Source organism: Homarus americanus, unplaced genomic scaffold (assembly GCF_018991925.1).
Source record: "Homarus americanus isolate GMGI-L3 unplaced genomic scaffold, GMGI_Hamer_2.0 scaffold9741, whole genome shotgun sequence".
NCBI lineage: Eukaryota > Metazoa > Arthropoda > Malacostraca > Decapoda > Nephropidae > Homarus > Homarus americanus.
Window position 1 is genome coordinate 3,697 of NW_024747359.1, and position 17,011 is coordinate 20,707.

At 33.2% G+C, this 17,011-nt stretch overlaps 1 long non-coding RNA gene across 4 annotated transcripts; it reads left to right on the forward strand.

The window, feature by feature from the left end:
* The first annotated feature begins 1,932 nt into the window (after positions 1–1,932).
* On the forward strand, positions 1,933–8,468 carry LOC121879582. Of its 4 annotated transcripts, XR_006091372.1 has the most exons (13): positions 1,943–2,084; positions 2,488–2,540; positions 2,817–2,878; positions 3,164–3,224; positions 3,600–3,652; positions 5,089–5,150; positions 5,645–5,692; positions 6,002–6,110; positions 6,444–6,555; positions 6,889–6,998; positions 7,262–7,370; positions 7,702–7,811; positions 8,076–8,468. It is a non-coding gene; the product is annotated as an uncharacterized LOC121879582 (long non-coding RNA). The 4 variants fall into 4 exon arrangements; XR_006091373.1 differs by having other exon boundaries at positions 1,933–2,084; positions 5,089–5,692; positions 6,444–6,552; XR_006091371.1 differs by having other exon boundaries at positions 1,942–2,084; positions 5,089–5,692.
* The last annotated feature ends 8,543 nt before the right edge of the window (positions 8,469–17,011 follow it).

Consider the following 17,011-nt stretch of genomic DNA (forward strand, 5'->3'; position numbering starts at 1 on the left):
TTCTGGATGTACTTAAATAGTTGGGCACATTGGAAACACCCCCAGGTTTCAGAAAAAACATCTTTTATTAAGAAATCCCTTTGGGCTATGGACTTACCAATTTTCGTCATTTCGGTCAAAAAATGGATTTTTTGTTCAGAGAAATTCCAATGCTCGTTCTCTGAATGGTAACTTGGCCGGAGATCTATTAGCAAATTTGATATCTTGATTATAACTTGTCCAAATGGCTTTTTTTAGAAAATGTTTCAAATGATTTTTGCAGAATATTTTTAATTACTTTTACCAATATATTACTCGCCATAGGTTTTCGAGGTCATTTCTTGGGTAGCTTGTGTATTATTCTGGATGTGCTTAAATAATTTAGGCACATTAAATTTTAGTTCAGAGAGCATATTTTTAGTCCAGTTCTTTAAAGGCTATAGACTTACAATTTTTCGTTATTTCGGCCAAAAAGTGATTTTTATTCAAAATTTTCAGTATCACGGTACTCCTGAATGTGCTGTAAGGATCTATTAACCAAATTTGATATCTTGATTATACTTAATTTCCAAATGGCTTTTAATATATTTCAAATAATTTTAGAATCTTTAGTACTTTTGCAATGCTGGTACTCGCCGCTTGCTGGGTTTCGAGGTCGTTTCTTCGGGTGTTGTGTATTATTCTTGGATGTGACAAATGATTGGGCACATTAAATTTTAGTTCAGAGAAAACGTATTTTTGGTCAAAAATCCTTTAAGGCTATTATAGACTTACAATTTTCGTCATTTCATTAAAAAATAGATTTTTGATTTAAAAGGCCTAATATAATTTTCTGAATGTGCGCAGCAAGGATCTGTTAACCAAAATTTGATATCTTGATTATAACTTTGTTCCGATAGCTTTTAGAAAAATATTTCAAAATAGATTTTTGAATATTTTTCAGTGCTTTTTGCAGTACTAATTACTCGCCATATGTGGAACAAAGGTCATTTCTTGGTACTTGTGTATTATTCTGGATATGCTTAAATAGTTGGGCACATTAGGTGGTTCGGCAATATTTTTAGTCAAAAAATCACTTTGGGCTATAGACTTACAATTTTCTTCATTTCGGCCCAAAGTAGTTTTTGTTCAAAATTTCATTACTCCTAGAATATTGCTGCTTGAGATCCTGCTTAACAAATTTGATATCTTGATTATAACTTGTTCAAATGGCTTTTAGAAAATGTTCAAATGATTTTTTTAGAATATTTTGAAATGCAATGCTAATTTACTCGCCGCTTATGGGTTTCGAGGTCATCTTGGTGCTTGTGTATTATTCTGGATGTACTTAAATAGTTAGGCACATTAAATTTTTAGTTCAGAGAAAAGCAATATTTTGACCCAGAATCCATACAAAAGAGCCTATGGAGCACCCCTGGTACACAAATCATTTCCGGCAAAAATGGATTTTTGTTCAAGAAATTTCAGTATAGGTACTCCTGAATAATGCTGTAAGATCTATTAACAAGGTGATATCTTAATTATAACGTTCAAATAAGCTTTTGAAAATGTTTTCAAATGATTTTGAGAATGCTTTAAGGCTATAGACTTACAATTTTGTCATTTTCGGCCAAAAATGGATTTTGTTCAAAATTTCAGTATAGGTACTCCTGAATGTGCTGCTTAAGGATCTGTTAACCAAAATTTGATATCTTGATTATAACTTGTTCAAATGGCTTTTAGAAAATGTTCAAATGATTTTTAGAATATTTTAATTACTTTTGCAATGCTAATTACTCGCCACTTATGGGTTTTCGAGGTCATTTCTTGGTGCTTGTGTATTATTCTGGATGTACTTAAATAGTTAGGCACATTAAATTTTAGTTCAGAGAGAAAAAGTACTTTTGGCCAAAAATCCTTTAAGGCTTTAGACTTACAATGTATTAACAATGGCTAAAACAGACTTCTGGTTTGTAATTGTTGAACATGCATGGCACTGAAGATATTAATATGATAATAGTATGTTTTATTGTTTATAAATATGTAACCCCAGTTTTTATTTCTAGATTGTGGTATGCCTGCTAACTCGCAGATGAGATTTCTGCTAAAGTAGACCTGATTTTAAGGTAAAGTTAAATATATGTGTTCAGTAAATATATGTTTTATATATTGATGCCTTATTAACATGCTTCTTTCATTCCCTGATGATTAAGTACCCGTAACTTCAAATTTAAGTGAATAGTTTGTACAGTATTAAACTTTGTAAAGGTATTTTGATGGGGATTGTTCTCTTGTCATATTTTATTGCATTAGGGACCAAGTCAGTTGAAGACTCTAGTGGTGATTTACAACCAGAATGTTAAATTATTCACAACAATTTCAGTTTAAATTAATTTTAGAATGATGATTTCAATCTTCTTTCCCGTCCTAACAATTGTGTGGATAATGAAGATTCTGAGGTTATTAATGCAGGAACTAAATTTATTTTTTATAATCTTTGGATTAATATATATTATATTTTATTTTCAGGTTTAATACATAACCAACTTACTCTTTCTTCACCGAAGGTTTCACTAATTTCGGTAAGTATATACAGTGTATGGTACAATACCTTAGTGTCAATGTCAAGTTTACAAGAAAGATATTGTGCTTAGAATTAATAAACAGAAAATTACTTTGATGTCATTTTATATTAGATTTAAAAATATATATATAATTTACTCTTGGTGATGAAATTGCAATGGCTAAAACAGACTTTGGTTTGTAATGTTGACCATGCATGGCCCTGAAGACATTGAAGAGATGATTAGATTGGTTTATTCTAGTGGATACATGTAAAACCCCCCTTTTTTTTCCAGAATGTGCTGCAACTATGCTTATTTGGGGGCAAGATACATTTTGTATGTGAGGTGTTTAGCAGGTAATTGGGATGTGTACTGTATACAGTACATTGTTGATCTTGATTTATTTGCTTTTGTTAATCCTCTTTTGAATATTTTTTTTTCATTTTGAGTAAAAAAAGGAAATTTGGTGTGATTTAAATATAGTTTTTAAAGAAAGGAGTTTCATTCTTGGTGATGAAATAGCAATGGCTAACACAGACTTCTGGTTTGTAATTGTTGAACATGCATGGCACTGAAGTTATTAATATGATACTAGTGTGTTTTGTTGTTTATAAATATGTAACCCCAGTTTTTATTTGCAGGTTGTGGTATGCCTGTTAAGTGCATAGATGAGATTTCTGCTAAAGTAGACATGATTTTAAGGTAAAGTTAAATATATGTGTTCAGTAAATATATGTTATATATATTGATGCCTTATTAACATGCTTCTTTCCTTCTCATGATTAAGTACCTGTAACTTAAAATTTAAGTGAATAGTTTGTACAGTATTAAATTTTGTAAAGGCATTTTGATGGGGATTGTTCTCGTCGTATTTTATTGCATTAGGGACCAAGTCGGTTGAAGACTCTAATGGTGATTTGCACTCAGAATATTCACAGCAATTTCACAATGATGATTTCAATCTTCTTTCCCCGTCCTAACAATTGTGTGGATAATGAAGATTCTAAGGTTATTAATGTAGGAACTATATTTATTTTTTATAATCTTTGGATTAATATATGTTTATTTTATTTTCAGGTTTAATACATAACCAACTTACTCTTTCTTCACCGAAGGTTTCACTAATTTCAGTAAGTATATGCAGTGTATGGTACAATACCTTAGTATCAATTTCAAGTTTTCAAGAAAGATATTGTGCTGAGAATTATTAAACAGTAAATTACTTTGATGTCATTTTATATTAGATTTAAAATATATATACAGTAGTACCCTGATTTACGCGGTCAATTGAACCCACAGGGTACGGCGGAAAGTGAAAACCGTGTAAAGTGAACAACAGAACATGGGATTAATTCCAATAGAGACTGGCCTGACCCCCAAACTCCACTTTTTCTGACACAATACCTATGTTGTAGTAAAAATAACATCTTAATTTTATGATGGTATGCTCACACAATTAATATTTAAGAGAAATACAGTCGCCAGGTTAATGTCCATTCAAATAATGGACTCAAATCCACCCCCTCTTCCCAGCTCACTGGCCCCTACCTCTCTGAGAAATGATTGGGTGAAACACTAGATTTTAACATTTAGTGATAAATAATACCTCAGACTAAAGTTAGGATAATATAATTGACATTTCTGGATTCCTGCAGGTCAGGAATATTTTGAATGTAAACTTCATATATTTTGCACAAAAGATAAAATACTTGCTTTGTGTAAACCAAATTATTACATTAGATCTAAAATTTGTATGTTTAATGCAAAATCCATGATGTTTATATTCAAAATGGTCATCATATTGTAAAAATTGAGCAATGTAAATTATATTCTGGTCCAGTAATTTGTATGAATTTTATGAGCTAAAACAAATATCTTCAGTTAATAAAAAAAATATTCTTCTGGACACTATCTGTCAATCAAAATTACTGTACTCCCCCTCTTCCAACCACACCAGATGGTCAGTCAGTCCCAACCCTCCCCCCCACCTTCCCTTTCTACCAGAGAAATGTTGGGTGAAAAACTAGATTTTAACTTTTAGTGATAAATAATACCTCAGACTAAAGTTAGGATAATATAATTGACATTTCTGGATTCCTTGCAGGTCAGTGAATATTTTGAATGTAAATGTCATATATTTTGCACAAAAGATAAAATATTTGCTTTGTGTAAACCAAATTATTACATTGGATCTAAAATTTGTATGTTTAATGCAAAATCCATGATGTTTATATTCAAAATGATCATCATATTGTAGAAATTCAGCAATGTAAATATATTCTGGCCGGGTAATTTGTATGAATTTTATGAGCTAAATAAAAAAAAATTATACTTCACGCGTATATGAGTAAATGCAACGGAAAGTGAAAGTCCGGTTCTGGCAAGGTACCGCAAAAAACTAAAGCGGGGTAATACTGTATATAATTTAATCTCTGTGATGAAATTGCAATGGCTAAAACAGACTTTGGTTTGTAATGTTGACCATGCATGGCCCTGAAGACATTGAAGAAATGATTAGATTGGTTTATTCTAGTGGATAAATGTAAAACACGTTTTTGTTTTTCAGAATGTGCTGCAACTATGCTTACTTGGGGACAGGATACATTTTGTGTGTGAGGTGTTTAGCAGGTAATTGGGATGTGTACTGTATACAGTATATTGTTGATGCTTGATTTATTTGCTTTTGTTAATCCTCTTTTGAATATTTTTTTATTTTGTTGTGTAAAAAATATAGGAAAGTTGGTGTGATTTAAATATAGTTTTTAAAGAAAACGAGTTTCATTCTTGGTGATGAAATAGCATTGGCTAAAACAGACTTATGGTTTGTAATTGTTGAACATGCATGGCACTGAAGACATTACTGAAGAAAGTTTTTCTTTTATTCTTGTTTTATGTAAAAATGCAATTATTTTTTCAGGTGTTTCTGTGACTTTTTTTCTTGAAGACAAGTTACTTGCTGAATATAGCGTATGTGTCAAGCAAGTTTACCTCGCACAAGCTTTAGCAATTTTAATACAGTACTGTTGTGTATTTTGGCTTTACTTAGTTATATTAGTTTTATTGGATATGTATGACGTTTGCATAGTTCAACTGAATACAGTATTTGGATAAATTTTTTTCAGATTTTGCGGAAGAAAGTAGTGGATGGATGCTGAACACAATTAAATGTTGTAAGTAGTTGTCGATAAAGTGTGGCATTATTTTAAATAAACTGATTATATTTTATTCTCATGTTCTGGTAATATATTATGTTTTGGGGTTATTCTTTGGTCTGTATGTCCACCTACAGTATATTGTATTGACTTCATGATGATTTTGCATAGTTCAACTGAATAGTTTGATGACACTATTTTACTGATTTTTTTTGCATAGTTCAACTGAATAGTTTGATGACACTATTTTACTGATTTTTTTTTTCTAGTTAGTTATTTCAATACAGTTTAATGACCTGCTGATTGAAGATTTTTTTATTTTCCAAGGTATATGATGCAGCTGCCTTAAAAGATGCCCTATTATGAGCAGAGATGGTCTAATATAACAGATTTTGAGGAAGAAAGTAGTGGAAGGATGCTGAACACATAATTAAATGTAAGTTGTTGTCGATAAAGTGTGTCATTATTTTAAATAAACTAATTATATTTTATTCTCATGTTCTGGTAATATATTGTCTTGTGGGGTTATTCTTTGGTCTGTCTGTCCACCTATATGAAGCGCTATTTACAGGCTCCTTGGATCAGAAATAAAATTTGTGATGCAGCTTCAAATATACGTACAGTATGTGCCTGTATTGACTTCATGATGATTTTGCATATTCCAACTGAAAAGTTTGATGACACTATTTTACTGATTATATAATTTTTTAATTAGTTATTTCAAAACAGTTTAATGACCTGCTGATTGAAGATTTTTTTTATTTCTAAGATACATGATGCAGCTGCCTTAAAAGATGCCCTATTATGAGCAGAGATGGTCTAATATAACCGATTTTGCAGAAGAAAGTAGTGGAAGGATGCTGAACACATAATTAAATGTTGTAAGTAGTTGTCGATAAAGTGTGGCATTATTTTAAATAAACTGATTATATTTTATTCTCATGTTCTGGTAATATATTGTCTTGTGGGGTTATTCTTTGGTCTGTCTGTCCACCTATATGAAGCGCTATTTACAGGCTCCTTGGATTAGAAATAAAATTTGTGATGCAGCTTCAAATATACGTACAGTATGTGCCTGTATTAACTTCATGATGATTTCGCATAGTTCAACTGAATAGTTTGATGACACTATTTTACTGATTATTTAATTTTCTAATTAGTTATTTCAATACAGTTTAATGACCTGCTGATTGAAGATTTTTTTTATTTCTAAGATACATGATGCAGCTGCCTTAAAAGATGCCCTATTATGAGCAGAGATGGTCTAATGTAACAGATTTTGCGGAAGAAAGTAGTGGATGGATGCTGAACACAATTAAATGTTGTAAGTAGTTGTCGATAAAGTGTGGCATTATTTTAAATAAACTGATTATATTTTATTCTCATGTTCTGGTAATATATTGTGTTTTGGGGTTATTCTTTGGTCTGTATGTCCACCTACAGTATATTGTATTGACTTCATGATGATTTCGCATAGTTCAACTGAATAGTTTGATGACACTATTTTACTGATTATTTATTTTTCTAGTTAGTTATTTCAATACAGTTTAATGACCTGCTGATTGAAGATTTTTTTTATTTTCCAAGGTATATGATGCAGCTGCCTTAAAAGATGCCCTATTATGAGCAGAGATGGTCTAATATAACAGATTTTGAGGAAGAAAGTAGTGGTAGGATGCTGAACACATAATTAAATGTAAGTTGTTGTCGATAAAGTGTCATTATTTTTAATAAACTAATTATATTTTATTCTCATGTTCTGGTAATATATTGTCTTGTGGGGTTATTCTTTGGTCTGTCTGTCCACCTATATGAAGCGCTATTTACAGGCTCCTTGGATTAGAAATAAAATTTGTGATGCAGCTTCAAATATACGTACAGTATGTGCCTGTATTGACTTCATGATGATTTCGCATAGTTCAACTGAAAAGTTTGATGACACTATTTTATTGATTATATAATTTTCTAATTAGTTATTTCAAAACAGTTTAATGACCTGCTGATTGAAGATTTTTTTTATTTCTAAGATACATGATGCAGCTGCCTTAAAAGATGCCCTATTATGAGCAGAGATGGTCTAATATAACCGATTTTGAGGAAGAAAGTAGTGGAAGGATGCTGAACACAATTAAATGTTGTAAGTAGTTGTTGATAAAGTGTGGCATTATTTTAAATAAACTGATTATATTTTATTCTCATGTTCTGGTAATATATTGTCTTGTGGGGTTATTCTTTGATCTGTCTGTCCACCTACAGTATATTGTATTGACTTCATGATGATTTCGCATAGTTCAACTGAATAGTTTGATGACACTATTTTACTGATTATTTAATTTTCTAATTAGTTATTTCAATGCAGTTTAATGACCTGCTGATTGAAGATTTTTTTTTATTTTCCAAGATATATGATGCAGCACAATCACTGTCAGAAAGGGTCTGCTACAAGAGAAGGTGAGGAAGAAAGTAATAGAAGGATGCTGAACAGAAGATCAAGTTTTAAGTTACGGAAACAGCCTTAACAACATCAACCTAGCAAGGTCGACTTGTGAAAGAGACCGAGGGGCACTTGTAAGCCTGGACCTACGGCTTAGAAAACAGTGCGTTAATGTTCGAAATAAGGCAAACAGAGTATTAGGTTTTATATCTAGAAGTGTAAGTAATAAGAGTGCAGAGGTCTTATTGCAACTATATCTTGCATTAGTCAGGCCGCACCTCGATTATGCAGTTCAGTTCTGGTGCCCTTATTATAGAATGGATATCAATTCACTGGAGTCGGTGCAGCGAAGAATGACGAAAATGTTTCCGGGACTTAGAAACCTTCCATATCAAGATAGGTTAAAGAAACTAAACCTGCATTCCCTAGAAAGATGAAGAGTGCAGGGAGATATGATAGAAGTATTTAAGTGGGTGAAAGAAATCAATAAAGGCGATATAGATAAAGTTCTTATAATATCCGAGCAGGATAGGACTCGTAGCAATGGGTGTAAGTTAGATAAGTTTAGGTTTAGGAGGGAGATAGGAAGGAACTGGTTCACAAATAAGGTGGTGGACGAGTGGAACAAGCTTAGCAGCTTTGTAGTAAGTGCTGGAGAGTTTTTAAAGGAGGCTAGATAGAATCATGGATGATCGAGTGTGGTAGTAACTCGACAGGAGCTGCCATGCACAGGCCATCTGGCCTATTGCAGACTCCTTATGTTCTTATGTAATGGCACTACCCATGACTAGATTCTGTTTACCTGATCTCATAATTTTTTTCATAGTGTGTTATGATGGCTGAAAAGTTTAATTGCATGGTGTGGTGTGTAAGTGCCTGGTGGAGAGAGTATTGTGGTGATATGAGTGCCTTACTGATCTTGTCATTTTCAAACATTGTAAATAACATTTGATTCCATTATTATTTATTAATTTTTTTACACCTGTTAAATCTTGCATCTAGCAGCGGGCAACCAACATTACCATAGAAACAAATGGGCCATCCCCTTACTACTTAACAGCCATATTCCTCGTCAACAACTCTATCATCACCAGCCATCTTTCAATGATGAAGAGATGAATTCCCCTCATCAGAAGCAGAGCTCCCAGCAGTGCTGTCCCACCAACTAGCCTGCTCCTTCAGTCCTCAAAATATGGCTGATCAATGTAAATAAATAAAATAAGAAGACTAAACTAAACCACGTTACCATTAACCTATAAGCTACTTACGAAACTCGTACGAGACATTGGGCCATATTCAAGATTGTTTTACGTGGGCTTCCCTCATGAGGAATTATCTCGTTTTGCATTCAAGAAGCGTAAGCAATGCTCACGGATATTACTAGCATTTTCTTGAGAAGGGGGTGGGTGCCCTAAGCAAGCCCCTAGGTTAAATTAGTGTTGACTACTAACATAATTGCAATTCCAAATATGCTGCAATACTTCTAGTATAGTCAAAAAAAATAATCATCACATTCAGTATATGATAAATTTTGTTGATGGACGAGGACAGATTTGGTGTTTGGACATTCATACTCCCAAAAATAAATAAATATATATATATATATATATATATATATATATATATATATATATATATATATATATATATATATATATATATTTATATATATATATAATCACTTGTTTACCAAAATCAGACCACCAATTTTAAAACCCATTCATGAATCTTGTGTAAATTTAGAGGAAGGTCTTACTATAGAAATATCCCTTCGATTTTGTTGATATCTTTAGGCCAACTTAAATCTAACCCACTCATTTGCCACTAATATAGAAGATACATTTGATACTGTAATTCTATTGATTTAGTATATCTTCATTTTTATCACCCATAACTCACGTTACAGTAAGGGTTGTTTGACACTCGAGGAAGATTTCTCTTTTAGCTGTCAATATTTTTACTGGTAATATATTAATCATAGTATACTGTGTCTACAATTAATGAAATATTTCAATACTTGTACAGTAGTATGTTAGCCTGGGTCAGGGTTGACTTGATACTGAAGTCTTCACTCTACCTCGAACTCATTCATCACCAGTATACAAGATTGGGTATTTAACTTTAGTCCTATAATTCTTTATGATAAATCTGGCAACATATGTGAATTCTACAGAAAATTTTAAGACAATTTTCTTCTATGATATTTCTGTCACAAATGCATAATGAAGATACTTTATGGCACTCGAAAGTTTTGGTTAGGAAATTAACCTTGACATATCACCATTATCAGGTGGCCGGCTGTCATTTTTAGAAATCCAGTTGTGTATGTGTTGGACTGCTTTGCCCATGACCAATCATAATTAGCCATTTCAGAATGCATACCACCTGCTTCATTTCTGGCCAATCAAGTTCGTTTTTGTTTGAATTACCCATCGTCCACTATGAAAGATTTTTAGTTGCAATATGGCGGCTTTGTGTAACTGGTGTGATTTCCGCTATTTTGACTTGCTGGCCCCTTTTAACCGGTAAGAGGATGTATCTCTAGAATTTTTAAGTTTAGTTGTGCCCTAAGTGCTTCAAACCTTGTGTTTTTTGCCCCGACCAGAAAATGTTGTAAAAGTATCATTTACCTAGGTTAGGTTAGGATGCATATTTTAGTGATGAAAAATATGTTTTTCCTATATGTGTTGAAAGAATTTGACCTTCAAAACTGGCGCAAATCACAAGTTTTTTAGTTTTCCGCCACCCAAAACCCCCGGTTCCCACAGGGTCCCCCATTATTGTTTGGGGTAGGGGGGTCATAACTAAAAAAAATGAATTTGCAACAATTTTGAAGGTCAAATTCATTCAAAATACATCTGTATGCATTTCTGTCGGAAATGAATAATAGTGAACATAATAGAACCTGACCTAACCAACCAAATAAACCTACCTAGCCAACCCTCCCAGACCTCGCCATATTAAACAAAGGGGTGTGCTCATTTCATCACCGCGTTCATTCCCATCACCATTTCAAGGGCAATACATTCCAGAAAATTCTTACGTAATTAATACATCAATATATGCATGAAAATTTCACTAAATTTGTCCAAATAACTGTTGCTTTGAATAGAAAATAATCAAAACACCTAGTTTACAAAATTGTTCTACGAAATTATCCCTCGGCATCTCAGTTAAACAATTTATTAAAGACAAACGAAACAAAAATAAAAACATCGTTAATACACCTGCAATCATCTCACTTAAACAATGTGAAAAACTAAAATTAAAAAAAAATAAATAAAAACATTGTTATTACTCGTGCAAGCTTGGAAGACTGACAACTTTATAGGAAATTAGAAGTGTGATATTTTTTTCCTTCATATTCATCCCACAGCTACCAGAGATGAACTTGTTTGTCCGGATTTGCTTTTCTTGTGCATGATTTTAGCTTGTGCTCAGCAACTAGTTGTAATTGCAAATTAATGAAGAAGAAATCACCTTCATTTGTTCTGTATTTTGATTATTTATCAGTGTTTCAATTGTTATCTTTATTAAATAATTAATATTTATGTATAATACTAACACAATACTTGTAGAGTCGTCTGTATACATGTGTAATTTCTATTCGTGTAAAATAATAACTTACAATTTGTCACTCTAATACGTACCAGTGAACCGGCTGGTTAATTTAAAGGTAACCAGATTGGTACATTTGTATTATATTGGGCTTTAGTAACGAAACCCAATTGTAGTTTCTACTTTTATTAAAAAGTATTGTTTATATAATTCCTGAGTGTAGATCAACCGTAACTTCCACTATTTATGAGCGTGAAGGGAGAGGACGGCAGCTATGTAAATAGATCGTTTAATCACGTCAATTCGAGTTAAGAGTATGAGTGTGACTCTGAGTAGTGACCCATCGAGGGAGAACGGAATAGGCACGTCATCCTCCCCCCCAAGGGAAGACGGAGCCATCCACAGCGGCTCTCAAATAACATCTTCCTCTAGTCAAGGATATCAAGCTACTGTCCACTTTAGGTGGCCAGGAGCCGGCTACTTAATGCCTTACTCAGCATAATGTGACGCGGCTTCCCGTGGGCACACTTTATCACATGCACTGAACATGTCACCTCATAGCTACTGGAAAGCTACAGGGGGTGGATCAGTATATAAATCAAATGTAATTAACCCATTTATATAATTCTTCTGTTTATGAAACAGGGGCCATTACACCAGCAACCAACGGTTTGTTAGTGGTGACGAAACGGATTTGAGACTGGTGATGAAATGGTTTTTTGGGCAATTTATAGTCATGCACTGGTCTTTCTTTCGCCGTTATTAATAAGTATTTCGTAATGTTTAGACATTTCTAAGACTAAGACTTTTTCTTCTATGATCTTTCCACCGGAAATTAAGGATAACCGAGATATTAATTTTTTAATATTATTACATTCGCTCCGTCACAAGTTTCGCCATGTCTTGTTTTCTTTTGGTGGAGTAAGTAGTATTGCACCAGACTTTATTTTGATACTAAAAAAAAATTACTAAAAAAAAAAAATCCTATGGTATTTGATGTTTCGAACGGAAAAAGTTGGTTTTTTTTTCTTAAATAAATCACAAAAATAAAATACCAACCAACCAACAAAACCTGACCTGACCTAACCCCCACTTTGTTCATGAAAAAGAATCAGGTTAATCTGGGTCTTCAATGTCTGAATCTATTTGAAGTGGTGCTCATGGAGCGTGAGGGGGTGTCAGACTCCGCCAAAAGTAAACAAGACATGGCGAAACTTGTGACTGAGAGAATGTAATACAGCTAGACCCCGACTTACGACTGCTTCGACTTATGACCGCCGCAGATCTTTTATAAAAAAAAAAGTTTTTCAAATGACACGCATTTTCTATACCGATACGTTTCCAGTTAATGTAGTCTTCATGTATAATTAGAAAATTATGGGGGGCCTCATGTGCATTCAGCTGACTACATTAAAGGTAAGTGCTCAGTCACACCATCCATTCCTTATTATTTATTACTTTCACTGTACTGTATCCATTCCTCATTATTTATTACTTTTACTGTACTGTATTTCATTGTAGATTTTTTATTAATTTTTTTTTTTTTTTTTATGTCGGACTTACGACCTGGATTTGGGTCCCTAACCCCGTCGTAAGTCGGGGTCTAGCTGTATTGAACAACTTCATTGAGGCGACATGGTACAATTTTACATTTTATGACATGTTATCGCTCAATTCCTTACCTGCAGCATCCACGGGTATTTAACAAGACTATAAGCTATTTAATGACCTGAAAATATTATAGGAAAGATGGAAAAAAAAAACATACCTCAGAATGAATGTCTCGTCTTCAAAACATTTCTCAGTTACAGCGCTTCCATTCCGCAGCATTACCTCTGAGGGTCCTGATGCGGTGCTTATGTGTAGTCTAACTGCCCTAAAGTATCGTACTGCACTTGACAGAAGCCTTTTCCCAGCACCCCCTAAACTCGATTTCAGCACCCCAGGTTGAGAATGCCGAGTAACCCTTTCAAAAACATTTGATACGTTAATGGAATGAGAACATTTATATTTGGCATTCGGTAACAGAGCATTTTAATAGAAGAAACTATCATTGTTATCTCCATCCAAGTGTGGTTTCTGTACAATATGTACATTAATTACTAGGTTATCTTCTTATGCCCAAACCTTTTCACTCAAACAGCCTTTTATTAATCTTTTTATAATAAAATCAATTTAATGATGTAGTATTCATTTTAAATAAAAAATATAACATGCATAGTGAATAAACAAAAGGCCTGACAGTGACTTACTGTATTGAGCAGTCATACATCTTAGCTAACGTAAAATCAGATGATTCATATTAGGCTCAATAGCCCATAAAACATGTCGCTATAACTAATTTCTCGAGTTCCCCTTCTAAGATGTCCGCTTTCTGTCTGCTTCAGTGCCCTACTGAGAAGTCCACTTTCTCTGTTGTCCATTCATAATGCCAAGAAATCTAATGTTGATCATTGTATATTTAAAATGCTGCTACTGAGTATTGTTGGCCACCTGCGTACAAGATATCCGAGGTAGAATGTCTTTAATGCAGCCGGATTAATATCCAAGTAAAGGACGTGCCAGCAAGTGCGGGATCACTGATTCGCTCTTGGGCACCGAGTCCAGCCGCAGCTCCGGAGTGTAGCCGAACTCCATTTAGTTTTGAATACCAACAGTGTAAATCTGGTGTTCTCATCTTGACCGTATGTGCTAATGATTATTGTGTACATTACTGTGGATGTGCTCAGTACTGAGATGTCTGTTCAGAATGCTAAGAAATCTCATCTTGATCTTTGTATATTTAAAATTATGACAATGCATAGGCGTTTCTGTAAGATATATATGCATGCTTATACCGGAAACATTCAAGATCCATTGAGAGTGATTGAAAGCTTATTTACTAAAATTAAATCTGAATACTGTGAGATTACAAAGTACACCTCTTATCAAGAAACCGTGGAACTTTAATTTTAGATGTACTGTACATTATTAAGTGATCACCTAAGTTGTAATGAATTTAATGAAAAGTGTATTTAACTTCATTAAAAAATTCATTACATCTTAATGCAATAAATAATTTTATGCATTCTTTAATTTGGTATATAAAAATAGTGTTTCTCCTATTTAAAAGACTACATTTTATCAATAAAAGAACTACTGTATATAAACAATTGGAGTGATAATTATAATTTGTTTTGTTAGGTGGGTGGATAACTGGGGATACAGTACTGTCCTTCAATATTATCATCTTGGTTTTAGTCAGTGTACTAATCCCCCTGAGATGCAGGGAGTGTTATGGGGAAAAAAGTCTTATTAGACAGATTATACAGTACTGTACATGCATCACAAGTGTGTTTTTTTAATTCACTGCTCTTACACCACATGACCACCTGTTGTGTACAATTATCAGGTAGTTACTGTACATTGCTTTAATATAGTGATACTGTGCCATTGAGACCATTCTAAAATATGGGTACAGGTAGTTCTGCTATAACGCGATAATAGTGTTCTTGTAAAATATCGTGTTATAGAAAATCGCGTAATAGAAATAACAGGGCTTATGGAGAAAATAGGGTTAGGTGCAGATTACTCGAAATCGAAAAGATTTAGTAGTTAGCCTAACACAAAGGATAGCACGGTCTAAATAAATGTTACATTCATATCTAATAATGAAATCATACAGTAAATGTAACACTTTACTTGATGGGGGAGAAAGGTGATTTTGAGGTTGATAAAATCGAGCTTCTCTTCTAGTGTTATATCCTTTCTTTTACGATCATCACCAGGAATTTTATCACCGGAACGCTTCTTGTTGATATTCTTCTTAACTATATTCACAAAATTGGAGAAATAGTAAGCAAAAATCGCGTTATAGCAAACAAGCGTTCGCGTTATACAAATATCGTTCCTAATTCATAAATCGCGTTAGAGCAAATTCGCGTTATCAAAACACGCGTTATAGCAGAAATCACTATGTGATTGTTCACTTACTGATTGCATATTGAGGGATGCCAGTTCAGTACAGTGTGTAGGTATCCCTCAACATACTAATTAAAGATCTAGGGTTGTAATTTTGGTAATTACCTGTTCCGATGACTCAGAAAAATTTAATTAGTTTTGTGATTCTAATTGCTTCCCACCCGTGACTTGACAATAGTAATTTTTGGTGTTTATGTCTTATTAGTGATGCACTAATGTAATTAAAAATATTAAATTAAAGGGGTTTGTATGTCTTGCAGTTTGGGGAGTGGATTTTCAAAATGTAATTTTGCAAAAAAAATCTCAGCATAGGTACTGAGATTCTTTGGGCAAAGGATCACTTTTGGGCAACCTTACATTATGTCAATATGACATGGGTTTTAGCTACTACACCAGTTTACATCTTCCCATGACATGCCCAATTCTTTTAAGCATGTGGTATGTGACAGACAGTATAGAGACCTAGTAGGCTTTATAGTACTGACATACAGTAAATGCCACGGATAAGTAAACAACTTTTTTTCCAATATTCAAATTATCTCCATCAAATACATGTACAGGAAGTTGGCAAGAGGCTGGTTTTAAATAACTCTGGTGTAAAAGAATATCCACTATCACTATCTTAGCATGACAAATGTTCTAAATACCAACCTTATGTCACATGACACTAGCACTTTATACATACTTAGTATCTAATTATGACCCTCTATGTTAATCTCTTGCAAAGAGTTGAGTTTCTATGTGAATGATGTTTAAAGAGACCCAGCCTGCTGATCTGACTATGGCAACATGACTTTGCTATTCACTTAAAATGTCACTGTGAGGAATTTTGCCAACATAAAAACAACTAAAATTCTGGATTGATTGTTAAGATAATGAACTTTGAGTTGTTAAACTTCATATGAAGTGACCAAATCCTCTGACAGTTCTATCAAATTAATGGAGAAGAAATTTATTTTGGATAAACACAGGCAAAATAATTTTAATATCAATTAAATCCATGTTAACATAATGCCACTGATTTCATAAACTATTTTGCCTTTGTTATTTTCTACATCATACAAACTGATGGTACCCTTGACTTCTGTCAACTTCATACAGCATGCAAGAATATGGAGACATCAAATCTGCACATTTATATATCAATTTGCAAAAGATTCCCAAAAGCAAGAATTCAAAAGGTTAGAAAATATTGATTTTAACTTTTCAACATTAAAATAACATACTACACCACCACTTAACTTCCTGAATTGATATCTGACACTTGCGTGAGTATGTAGCTGACGCATATACCTTTGGCAAAAATTTAGCTTTCAAATATAAAAACTGTAAGTGATACTTTAAAAACAAGAGCAGCATTGTTAAAATAAAGAATATATTATGTA